Here is a 12,680-nt window from a genome sequence, read left to right as displayed (position 1 = left end):
TCAACTCCTGGTGTTTAAATGTTTCATCTACATTGTTCGGCTTTTTGAAATATTAAAAAGAGCCGCCCTGCGGGCCTCTGGGGACCACTTGCCTCTAACCTGCCATCGGAAGACACACCAGATTCTGTTTTTAAATAACAGAAGCAGGAGATGTGACTGTTCTGTTTGTGGGAAAGCATTACCTTGAGTCAGAAATCCTTTCATATACCAGTCTAAATCCCTCCCGCTCCAGCGAAAACCCATTTCCTCCCCTGGCCTCAAGAGAAATGGGAACAGCTGCTGAGCATCTTTTAACTCCCCTTGTGCCCCAGGCTGGTGTCTTTATTGTCCGCACCAGGCTGTGAGCCACATTGGGCACATTCTTGACGAACTGTACGTTTGTCGTCCCAACTCTCGTTTCCCAGATACGTCGCAGGTTCACTTGGTGGTGTGCAAGGAGGGACTGAGACTCTGGGGAGCCGGACAGTAAAGCTCCAGCTTGAGAAGTAACCCACAGTGCTGCTAATATTCCTCATGAAGCACCAGGCTGGAGAAGGACGAAAATCTGATATCATGATAACTGAGACTAATATCTGTTCCTGCTTATTCCAGTTGCATTTAGGACTTCTGGAAATGCTTGCCTCGGGTCACAGTCCTATTACCAGCTGGGGTCAAAATACACCAGATGAAGGATTCATATTTCGATCTAATTCATTACACTGATGGCTTTTACGAAGCATCTGGAATTGAGCATAGTAGGGGGGAACCCTAGAAAATCCATTTGGAATAATGAGAGGACTATTTTCTGTTGATCAGTCAAATCATGCCCAATCAGGGCTTGTTTCAATTCTCATCAATTCCACTTTTAATGTCCTACTGACAAATAAAAACATAGCTATAAAAATAACATTTTATCCTGCTTTTACAGAATCCTCGGGCCAACTCCAGAAAGGGAATTGATCTATCTCCCTACAGCTCAAATAATCCAAAATCCATGTTTTCCAGAAAAAAATCTTTTTCTCTTCTTGCGTTGCTTTGGATCTTCAGGTTTGAAACATCAAGTAATAGTTGTAACAATGCTGAGAATAAATTTCGATCCTTCATGCATCAACTTCCCAATTCTATTTGCTATCTCCCTAAGGAAAGCAAAACAAAACAAATACTCCCCAAATGCATACATTCTAATTTCTAGGAAAAAAGAAATAAATCACCCAGAGGTAACATCAGTGGCATTAGCTTCAGTCAACCCAGGTTCTTTAAAGTGAAGTTTCTGATAAGAGCTGTATATACCCAAAAAGAGAGAGAGAGAGAGAAACAAACAAAAAAGGTGCACTTTAGGGGCACCTGGGTGGCTCTGTCGGTTAAGCGTCTGACTTCGGCTCAGGTCATGATCTCACTGTCCTGAATTCGAGCCCCACACTGGGCTCTGTGCTGACAGCTCAGAGCCTGGAGCCTGTTACGGATTCTGTGTCTCCCTCTCTGTCTCTGCCCCTCCCTCACTCATGCTCTGTCTTTCTCTCTCTCTCTCAAAAATAAATATACATTAAAAAAATGTTTTAAAAGGTGCATCTTAAAAAAAGAAAAAAAAAGAAGAGCCATATACATCCAAGAGCAACTGATAAGTCCGTTCTTTTGAAAAGCTTTTGTTATTGTTGTTGTCTATTGGGGGGGGGAGGGCAGAGATGGAGGGAGACAGAATCTTAAGCAGCCTCCATGCTGTCAGCATGAAGCCCAATGTGGGGATGGAACTCATGAACCCTGAGATCATGACCTGAACCAAAATCAAGAGTCAGATGCTTAACCGACTGAGCCAACCAGGTGCCCCTAAAAAGCTTTTTAGAACAAAGCTGTCCTTCACTCCACAACCTTAAATTTTTATGAATATTCTCAACCTTTTTTTTTGCCACTTTTTATTTCCCTTTGGCTTCTGAGCCTCCACAAAAAACTTCCTCTGGTCATCCTCTTTGAATTATTAGAATAAACATCAACTGCAAGAGACCTGCTGGAAATGGAAGCTGCAAGTGGCTTTCCTGTTGAACAATGACTTCCTAAAAGCCAGGATTCAGAATGGAAATCGAGGGAACTTAACTGGACTGAACCTTCTAAAAAACCTACACACCTTCCACAAACATTTTAAAGGGGTAACTTGCAAGTCTATTTACATTTCCAGGTCCATCTAATCACAAGAAGAAAGTTTCTTTTATGAGTGCTTTTACTGAAAATTAACAACTTCATTTCTGCCAGCAAGCAAAATGAAGCAACGACAACGACCTTGGTCCATATATAATTTTATGATGCTACAATGAGGCAAGCCCCCGGGGACTTGAAATCGGAAACTATCCTTTCATGGCTATAGTGGACGGATTGGTGCCCGCCCTCCTCTCCCCTCCCTCCCCACTGCTCCAGTATATCCATGTCATATCCATGGAACCTGTAAATGTTAACTTATTTGTAAACAGAGTTTTGTAGACGTACTTCCGAGGAAGTTAATGTAGATTATCTAGGTGGGCTCTAAATCCAACGACAAGTGTCTTTATAGGAGACATACAGAGGAAAGACACATGGATGGAAGACAAGGTGGCCACGTAAAGACAGAAGCAGAGAGATCAGACCTATGTACCCTAAGCCACCTGGAGGAGAAGATGATATGACCATGGAAGTAGAGATAGGAGTGATGTAGTCACAAGCCAAGAAACACTTGGAGCTACCAGCAGTGGGAAGAGGAAAGAAACTGAACCTCCCACAGAGCCTTCAGAAGAAACTCATCCCTGTTGACACTTGATTTCGGGCTTCCGACTTCCAGAACTGTGAGAGAATAAACTGCTGTTGTTTTAAGTCACCTAGTTTGTGGTAATTTGTTGCAGCAGCCACAGGAAATTAATAAAATGATTTTTTTTTTAAACCGACCATCCTAATAACCAAACTTAATCATACAGCCAAATCTATACAAATTTGTCCATGAATCAGTAAATCAAATAGCTGGGAATAAAAAGATTCAACTACAGGGACACCTGGGTGGCTCTGTCGGTCGAGCGTCTGACTTGGGCTCAGGTCATGATCTCGCAGTTTGTGGGTTCGAGCCCCGCATCGGGCTCTGTGCTGACCACTTGCTCGGAGCCTGGAGCCTGCTTCAGATTCTGTGTCTCCGTCTCTCTCTGCCCCTCCCCTGCTCACGCTTTGTCTCACTCTGTTTCTCAAAAATAAATAAATGTAAAAAAAAAAATTAAAAAAAAGATTGAACTACAGTTTTGTCATTCATAAAACAAGTATTTACTCAAGTCTCATGTGCCAAGCTTCAGGGATAAAATTGTGAGTAAAAAATCAACATAGTCCTTGCCCTCCCAGACTTTACAGGCCAGCTGGGAGACACAGACACCCAGTGAACAATCACATAATCAGAGGGGAAACTCGGACTATGGGGAGTATTTCAGAGGGATGCCACATGGTTGGCTCTGTCATTACTGCACTTACTATATCCTTGTTGGGCGACTACACACTGGGTACTATCATTTGCACACTATGTCAACTGCCAAGCATCTTCACTAGTGCAGAGCAACTAACTGCCCTACACATTAGAAGTGCTCAAGTTTCTTGAAAGAATGGTCTCCACCCACTGTCTCCGAACTTCCCCCCTGCCACTCTGTAGGCTGCTCTCGAACTACTGTCTGTCTATGTGACTCTACAGAAACTGCTCTCTGGGACAAAGTGATAGGCACTTTTCTAGAGACAACGCAACGTCATAAAGACAGCGTGAGCTTTGATTTTCCTTCACACCCAAGTTCTACTTGACCAATGTGCATCTCTCCTTCTTTCAGGCTCAAGGGAGCCCTTCCTTTGGACTCCTCCTCTCTTTTCTGTCTCTGCTTCCTGCCCAGTTTTTCTCAGTCACTTTTAGGGGAATCTCTTCCTCCCATGCTTCCAATATAAGGTTCTCCAGGATTGTAGTCTTATTCTCACTTTCTCCTCTTCTATACATTCGCGTGGATTATTCAATCAATTCTGTGGCTTCAAATATGCCAAACACATGATAGTTTATATACACATAGATACACATACGCATAAGCATGGTCATGTATATTATACATGCAGTATATATATAATATACATGAGCCATATATGTGCACATATTGTATATGCATAACATATGTGTGAATATCACCCACATCTGTATCCTGAACGCACATCCATGTATATCCATTTATCTCTAGATATTTCCACTGAGACATCTCACTATCGGTTCAAACCCAGCATCTCCATAGCTAAATTTCCCCCTAAACCTGCTTCTCCTCTTTTCCACCTACATGAAGGAATGTGTCCCCTTCAGCTTCCCATCTAGTCATCTGAGCCAGAAGCCTGAAGACCATTCTATACGTCTCTTCCTTCACATCACATCCAGTTACCAAGTCTTAATCCTTCTACTTCCAAGTTTTCCTGACATGCATCTTATCTCCTTTCCCTGCCACTGTCTTCCTTCAAACTCCTATTATTTTTTTCACATGGATCCCTGAAACGGCCCCTTAAGGCACTCCCTTGCTCCCAGCCCCTTCTTATAATGCCCATCGCAAACTATCACCCTCCAGTCCCTCTCCAACAGGGCCAGGGTAATCATTTGTAAATGCAAATATGATTTGCCACCAAATGTGACTCACCCCCACTCCCGGCTGAAACTCTCCTGGGGTTACTCTTAACCTTCCTCACAAAAGTTAAACATTTTATCAGAGCATATAAGGCACTTACAGGGTACTAAAGAGATGTTAGTTTTACTACATTTTTTCATTTCCCTATATATTTATAACTAATAATCAGGGAGGTTTTAATGTTTAACAAAAAAAATTTAAAGGTCATAGAACAATCATAATTTCTTCGCATTGATTATTAACACTGCTTTGTATGACTTCAGCTCACACATTCTATAGACCTGCACAAAGCAAGGACTGCCTACATATATCACTGACTTGACCAGGCTTGCTTTTTCTTGATAATTAAGTAACAGCCACTAATGACTTGAATAATTAGGCAATACAAAATATGTGATAACAAATACAGAAAATTAAAAAAAATTATAATGTTCAATAATGTGTTCAATAATCCCACGTTATTTATCCGAGTAGCCATTCACAGAATTTAAAAATGTTAGGAAACAGACAGTCATTGTGTAGCTCCTGTAGAATTCTGAAGGTTCGATAAGAAGGCTGAGGGCATTTCCAGTATCTTCCCTAGCTACTAAAAGTAAAGATACTCTGTCAATGAGTAAATGAGATTAGGCCGAGACCTTGCTTAGACAAGTTGGAAATCCTTTTGCAGTTAGCTCCCTCCCCCAAAACCAAACCTGGAGCAAGTATAGAAGCTAAAGAGAAGTGTGGTTCCCAGGGCCAGAAACGACAGGAAGCACCACAAGAAAAGACCCTGGTAACCTCTTGCTGAAACCACGGGTTGTCTTCAGCTCATACGTATGGGACCCGAGCAAGATGCAGTGGTGTGAAATGGACACACTGGAGGAAATCACTTAATTTTCTGTTTCTTCACTTCATATTGGCTTGGTGTAATCATTGTCCGTCCAGTACCTAGAAATGGGAAAAAAACAGCCCAAAGCACCAGTACGGATGTCCTTGGATATTAGGACAGTTCAAGAACCCTGTGTTTTGGAACAGTTAATAAAAGTGGTAGTGGGTGCCCACCAAGGAGATGCCTTCAGGCACCTCATTCTCCAATCCCTTTTCTTCCAAACCAGCATGGCTGGTGGAACACCACCCAAGGAGGCTACCTTTTCCTAGTGCTGCGTCTTCCTAATAAGTGTGGAAAGGTGAAATCCTGCCCAAGAGAGTTACTCGGTTTAGTGGCAGTACCAGGAATCATCAGTAGTGGATTCGGGGTATTTGGGCCTCTCCTCCTTGGGGCTCATCCTTGCCCTTCTCTTTAAGCTCAACAGAACTGATACAGTTTAGAGCATGGACTTGAGTTCCTTCCCCATGCATGTTTTCTTTCTGGCTGAGCGCCTGACACTGTAGGGAATATCATAAAACCAAATAGTTCAGACAACAAAGAAACTAAACATATACTACTGAAGCAAAAATCAATCAATCTGCTTGCTTGATTTACTATATTGTAACATATAGTAAAGAGAAAAGGGAAAGATTCTAAAATCTTACAGAGGGAAATAATAGAAACAAAAGAACAAGATTTATATATAGTACATTTACCAACAGCAATTCTGGATGCATAATAAAGTAATATTTTACTCTATTAAGGGAAAATAATGTTTCCCAGAACTTGATGTCAAGCTGGTTAAAATGTGAGGATATAATAAAAATATTCAATGACCTAACAGGGCTCAGAAGATTTTCACAAAGATCCACCTTGTGGAGAAAGTATTCAAGTAATATGGAGAGAAAAATGTGGTACATATTTCATGACTTATGGATTGTTAAAGAAGTATCTTATGGAGTCTATTGTTTATCCGAAAGAAGAGGCACAACAACAAGTAAGAACCAAAGTAACAAAAGAAAGTACATCCACTAACCTGTAAATAAAATTCTAGGTAATATCATTATGATGTGGCATTGGAGGAGACAGTTTCAGGTTATCTTTTTGAACTTGATGAGCCTAAGAATTCAATAAAAGTGATTAAAATTGAATATGAATTTGAGTCAAGAATTTGTACCGTAAGGACAAAATTGGAAGGTGTAAAACCTATAGAAGAACACTTGAACATGTGTTTTATGGAAAACATAAAAAAGAGAGAGAAAAGAAGAGAAAAAGAGTAAAGGGAAAATACATAATGAGATGAAAAAAAATCAGTCCAAATATAAAGTAATTACAATAAATGCGTAGGAGTTCAACTTACCAATTAAGAGACAGTAATTCCAGACTGGCTTAAAAAATAAAACCCAACAATATATTGTCTAAAAACGACACGTTTAAAACAAAAGACACAGAGACGCTGAAAATAAAAGTAAGTAAAAAGATTGGCCGGGCAAATACAGATCAAAAGATACCTACAGGAGCAATCCTGACACATGATACAATGGTGAGAGATGAAGGTGAATTTTATATACTGGTAAAAGGAACAATAAAAAAAGAATATAGATCATCATAAACATACATGGACCTAACAACACAGCCCCAAAATAGAAAAAAAATAAGCTGACAGAACTTCAGGTAGAAAAATCAGCAATTACAGCTAATGATTTTAGCATTGTCCCTCTCACAAACTAATGAATCAAGTGACCAGAAGTTAAATTGAGATGCCAAAAATATGAACAATATAATTAATAAGCTTTCTTTCTGCCCCTCCCCTGCTCACACTGTCTCTCTCTCAAAAATAAATAAACTTAAAAATAAATAAATTCAGGCCTAAGTAAATTCTAAATGATAAGTAATAATTTGCTTTCTTTCTTATAATAAAATTATATTAGGAATAAAATAATATTTATAAATAAAAATTTTTAGAAAGTAAATACAATATATCTAAACAATCCTTGCAACGAAATGGAAACCACATAGGAAATTAAGAATTCAGAGAGGTTTCCATCACTGACAATCACCTTTTTATATAATCTGAGAGTAAATTGAATTTATCAGGTCACAACTACTTTACGGAACTAGTTGAAGTGGCCAAAAGCTATGACAAACAGTCTCCTTTTAGTCGGGATGATATCTGAAGGATACACCCTCCTACCATTTTATTTGGAAAAAGATCAGACCAGTGTGGTAAATAGATACATGTAATCTTTTTCCCACAAGAACTTTTAGGACCTTTCCCTTTCTTTGGGTTTTTGTTTTTTTGTTTTTTTCAATAAGATATTCCAGATAAGCTACAGTCCTTCAGGGTTTTTTTTTTTCTTTAAAGATTAATTAATTAATTAATTAATTAATTAGTTTATTTAGCACAGAGGAGGGGCAGAGAGAGAGGGAGAGACAGAATCTCAAGCATGCTCCGCACTGCCAGCTTGAAGCCTAATGTGGGGCTCAATCTCACAAACCATGAGTTCATGACTTGAGCCGACATCAAGAGTTGGACCCTTAACCTACTGAGCCATCCAGGCGCCCCATCCTGCAGTTTTTATAGTAAGTTAATAATGGCAAGTAAAAACTAGTTTATAAAAATCGACAACAAAGATGCATGCAATACTTGAGGATTTGGTCACATGTAAAACTCACAAGGACATTTTTATTCTTTGTGTAGAGAATGAAAAGAAAAAATGTATAAAAGGAACATTTAGAAAGAAAGCCACAAGAAGAGAATTCTTAAGAAATGGAGGGAGGAATGGAAGGTGGGCAGCCTACAGAAATAATTAATACCTTGGAGATGGAAGGAGCCACAGGGCAGGAAGCACTAAAATAATAGCACATACAGCATGCTAGGTAGGGAATGTTATATAATTCCCAATATTACTTTTAAAACAAAAGCTAAAAGAAACCCTAAATAGAATAAAATCCAAGTGAGACCTGTGATTATTCATTCATCCTTCTCACCTTCCTTCCTTCTTTCCTACCCCTCCCCCACTTTTTGGACATAAGAGGTTTGGACATTCAGAGTCTCCTATGAAGCGAAGGTCATTTTTCTTACCCTCATGCTAGTTTTCTAAGGGGTAGATTTAACTGCAAAATACAGTTTAAAACTGTAGACTTGCCTCTGTCTCCTGCAAATCCAAAATGGAGTTTATTTGTATCCTTAGTTTTGATTTGAGATTTTGGCTTCCTGAATCTGAACCTAGAGTACCACTTACGGCTTACCAAACCAGATAAATGGAAGGTCTTGGTTTCATTAGTATCATTAAAAGCAAAGCAAAGACTGGAGACATGTGTAATTTCTTGAAAGGCAGTCAGCAGGCTAATTCTGTGACAGCCACACACAAGTATACACTAGGCCCTGCTGTGATTTCCTTCTCCAATAAATACCCGCTGAGAACCATAAATGACCCATATTTTAGTTTGAATGAGTATGTGTAATTTTTTCAAAGGCTCATAGGAGTAGCAGAAAGAGCTCAACTCGTCTCTGAAAGGAACAATTACCCAGAGTTAACCTTCTTAATGTATTGTAGACTGTTGGACCCAAATATCACCAGGACTATGAGCTCTGTTGGAATCATTTCTATTTCCAGATTGTAGTGACTCTATCTTGAACCATAGGAGCCATACCATAACTGGAACACCTTCCTGGTGGCTTGAATGAGTTGTGTTTTTTTTTTTGTAACGCTTAACGACCAGGAAGCTATTTCAGTACAGGACTATGGGGAAAAAAGTGATTTAGTGTTGTTTTAAATACAAATATATACATTAATATAATAAATACAGAAATATAAATATATGTGATTTCTTTCTCCCTCACCCAACCTGTCCAAGAAGCCCTACTAGCTATCTACTCTTCGAGGGTTATTTGAACTCTTAAAAAATTATGTGAGAGAAAAGTCCTTCCCAACTTAACAAAATGATCTGTGGATGATGGTTATTTGTGATTATCTGTAGAGACCACGTCCTGGGCTGTCCTAGATCAAGGAAAGCAAATGATTTCAAACACTATCCCTAGAGTGATCTAGAATTCCAAATACAAACAGCTACTCTCTCTCTCTTTTTGAAAGAAAGAAGGTGGGTTTCTCCCCACTCGCTCCCCTTTCCCAAAGAAAGCAGACAGGCAGGAAGATCCAGGATGTGTATTTAAGATTTTAGGATTTTAGTAACCAAAATCAAAGCAGGAAGTATGCCCTGAGTTACTTCACAGAAGAGCCAGCCACTTGGGTCTCCGTAAACACATTCACCCTAAGCACGGGAGAACTGAGATGTGGAACCATTGCTCGTCCTGATGGTGAACAGGGAGCACAGCACAACTAGGCACTGTCCTTCTTCGTTCTGTCTCATCCACAAGGGCAGCCATTTTAATCAGTACCAGACCCAGAAAAGGTCTCACTGGGGGAAAACTCTCTGGATACCATAGTGCAAGTCAAATGAACCAATCCAGGAGTTGGCTCTTCTTGCTGTCATAAATTACTCTCCGTTCAATGACAAGGGGCTATTCCCAGTTGCATGCTACTTCCAAGCGAAACTTTTTATTGCTCTTGAAAAGAGACGAAGGAAAGCATACACTTACCCCCTCGCTAAAGGATGCTTCATGTCCAAGATTACTTGCCATGTGCATTTTCTCCCGACGCAGATCAGGATGTGGTCAGTCTAATATTGACAGTTATATAATCAGTGATCTCAAAAACAGTCTTTACACGTTCCCAAAGAAGACGGGAGCCCATGCCCTCCTCTGACCATACAAAAGACAATTATCTGTCATGTCAATGAAACCGTCCTGGTTTAATTTAGAAGACACACATGGAATCTATCTCCCTATTGTGCTGTAGCTCATTTCAGAACTGTATTCATTCTGCCATGACTTGTCTTAAACTTCTCCCTTTCTTTGAATCCCCCTTTATGCTGGACTCATAGGTTGTTTCCCCCTTAAGACAGTCTATTACCCCTTTCCCTTTTCCCCAAGCCATTAAAATTGTGTTATTTTCTTAATATATTCACATATATTTGGCATGTAATAAAACCCCACTGAATCGTCCTTGGAATGAGTTATGTGCAGTCTGGTGCAGCTTTACATTCTCAGTTCCCAGCACTGCCTGTGATTTGAAAAGGAAGTCCATAACGCAGAAGGATTTCAAGGCCAGATCTTACGTTAAATTAAAGGAAAGAGTATGACAAGGCATTTCTCACCAAGGTGCACCACAGGAAGAATGGAAGTCTGCTCTAGCTTTGGAAAACCATAGGGAAAGTCTGATAGGAGAAGCCAGACCGATCCGGGGCAAGTTCCGCCCGCGTGCACCGTTGCTGTTCTCTCACTGAAACATGGAAGAAGACAAATGGATATTCTTTGTAAATTTCAGGGCTTTTTCATTTGAAAATGTTATCTTAATACTTACATTGCTGAACGCACTTGATAAAGTGACTATGAAAACTGTCTCTTATTTAATTCTTTTAATGTGGCAAGACAACCCCAAAAAATACTTTTCTGAATTTGAACAGCTCGAATTCCCATTAACAAGAGACAAACAAGCAAAAGAATTTAGAGTTCTTAGCTTTTATTATTTGAAATCAGCCACTTGGCTTGGTTTGTACACAGTAGTAGAGACTGAGCTAATTTAATGGAACCAGCAAACAGGTTGCATTTGTGTGGTAGGAAGGGGATGAGTTTTCAGATAGAGTTGCTCAGAGTGGAAATCAAGTATAAGGAACACCTGGCCTGACTCCCAGCCATGCATTAGTTAGAAACTGGAGAAAGAACCACTTTTAAAGCACTAATGAGCCCCAGGTGAAAACGCTGTTAACTAGAAGCCTCCTTTTTTTTCCTCAAAATTTCAGTGTTTTGATTGATGAGCAAATTGTTTAGGATTCCTAATTTTCCATTACATTAAAACATAACCTTTGTTCTCCCTCCCAACTAAAACATTTTTGTGTCTGGCTACCACAAATGCCTATCATTAGTTACAGAAAAGGCCAGCATCCATTTGGGGAATCAGCGAGTGAGACAGATACACTTATGGTAGTGTGAGTCTACAGAGTGTTTATGATCCAAAAAAGTAAAACAAGGGACATTTTGGGGGTTAAGGTGGCTAATGAAACACATGCTGTTGCATTTTCTTACATTCGCAACATTACTACCTTTGACCAGATTTAGAATCTTCCCATATCTTAAAAGAAATTGGCTCTTTAAATTTGTAAATAAAACGTGCAAATATTCAGGGGTGCCTGGGTGGCTCAGTCAGTTAAGCGTCCAACTCTTGATGTTGACTCAGGTCATCTCACGGTTCGTGGGTCGGAGCCCCTCACTTGGTTCTGCGCTGGTGGCACGGAGCCTGCTTGGGATTCTCCCTCTCCCTCACTCTTTGCCCCCTTGCTCTCTAAATAAACAGACTTTAAAAAAAATGTGAAAGTGTCCAGTTACTGTCAAGTCTCAGGTGCTAAGAACCACAGGCTCTAAAGAAAAAGAACCAAAGTGTAATTGATTGCACAACATCACTCACTCAGCATATACTTATTATGCACACTGTGTTATGAACTACTAAGAAGAAATAAAAGCATACATAAGGAAACCAGTCATATTCCACATTTTTAACACCAAAGTTTTGTAGCTATATGGCAACATTTTGAAATTTGGTGGGGTTTTTTTTGGTTTAACTATTATTTATTTGAAAAATTATTTATTGGTCTTTCAGGCTTTCAGTCTGGGGCACTTTTTGGCCCACAATGCAGCAAGGGGGTGGCCCAAGTGGACCAGGGGTATCTCACTGAGACTGAGGCAGAGATTAGAGTTCATGAAGCTGAACCAGCTGGGATTTGAGTGTTAGGGTTTGAGAGAAGAGGATGTTTCATAGAAGAAGTTCCAGAATTCTCCACATCATTCTTCCAGTATTGTTGGATAAATATGAATACATATCTGTGTAGGGTAAAATTCCATAAAACTGGACCAAAAAAAAAAAAAAAAGAAGTCAAAGGCTGGACGATTTCCCATGCTCACATAGCACTGGGATATACTCAAATTCTGATGTCAGAGTAAAGAATCCTTGCTGAACACCCAGGACATTTAATAAAAACTCTAGAAGGGCCATGTCCCAGAGTAAAGTCTACTCTGAACTTTCTCTAATAAAGATTAAGAACAAACCTCCAAAGGATCACCTAGATCCACATAACATCCTATCATGTCAAAAGAAAGC

The 12,680-nt window shown here is 39.7% G+C and overlaps 1 long non-coding RNA gene across 1 annotated transcript in view; it reads right to left on the bottom strand.

Annotated features, from left to right (window-relative positions):
* LOC124507709 (uncharacterized) overlaps window positions 1-12,680 on the bottom strand; it is a 95,196-nt gene that overhangs the window by 12,279 nt on the left and 70,237 nt on the right. Inside the window, exons 3-4 of the long non-coding RNA XR_006961111.1 lie at window positions 10,684-10,808; window positions 10,067-10,146 (exon numbers count right to left, since the gene is read on the bottom strand). This is a non-coding gene — a long non-coding RNA (uncharacterized LOC124507709). The remainder of the gene's footprint in view (window positions 1-10,066; window positions 10,147-10,683; window positions 10,809-12,680) is intronic.

This window comes from Lynx rufus, unplaced genomic scaffold (assembly GCF_022079265.1).
Source record: "Lynx rufus isolate CCGP_SWC_20201006 ecotype Redwood Valley unplaced genomic scaffold, mLynRuf1.p SCAF_12, whole genome shotgun sequence".
In the NCBI taxonomy this organism is placed as follows: Eukaryota; Metazoa; Chordata; class Mammalia; order Carnivora; family Felidae; genus Lynx; species Lynx rufus.
Note: the sequence above shows the minus strand (reverse complement) of the source record. Positions and strands in the feature narration are given on the sequence as shown.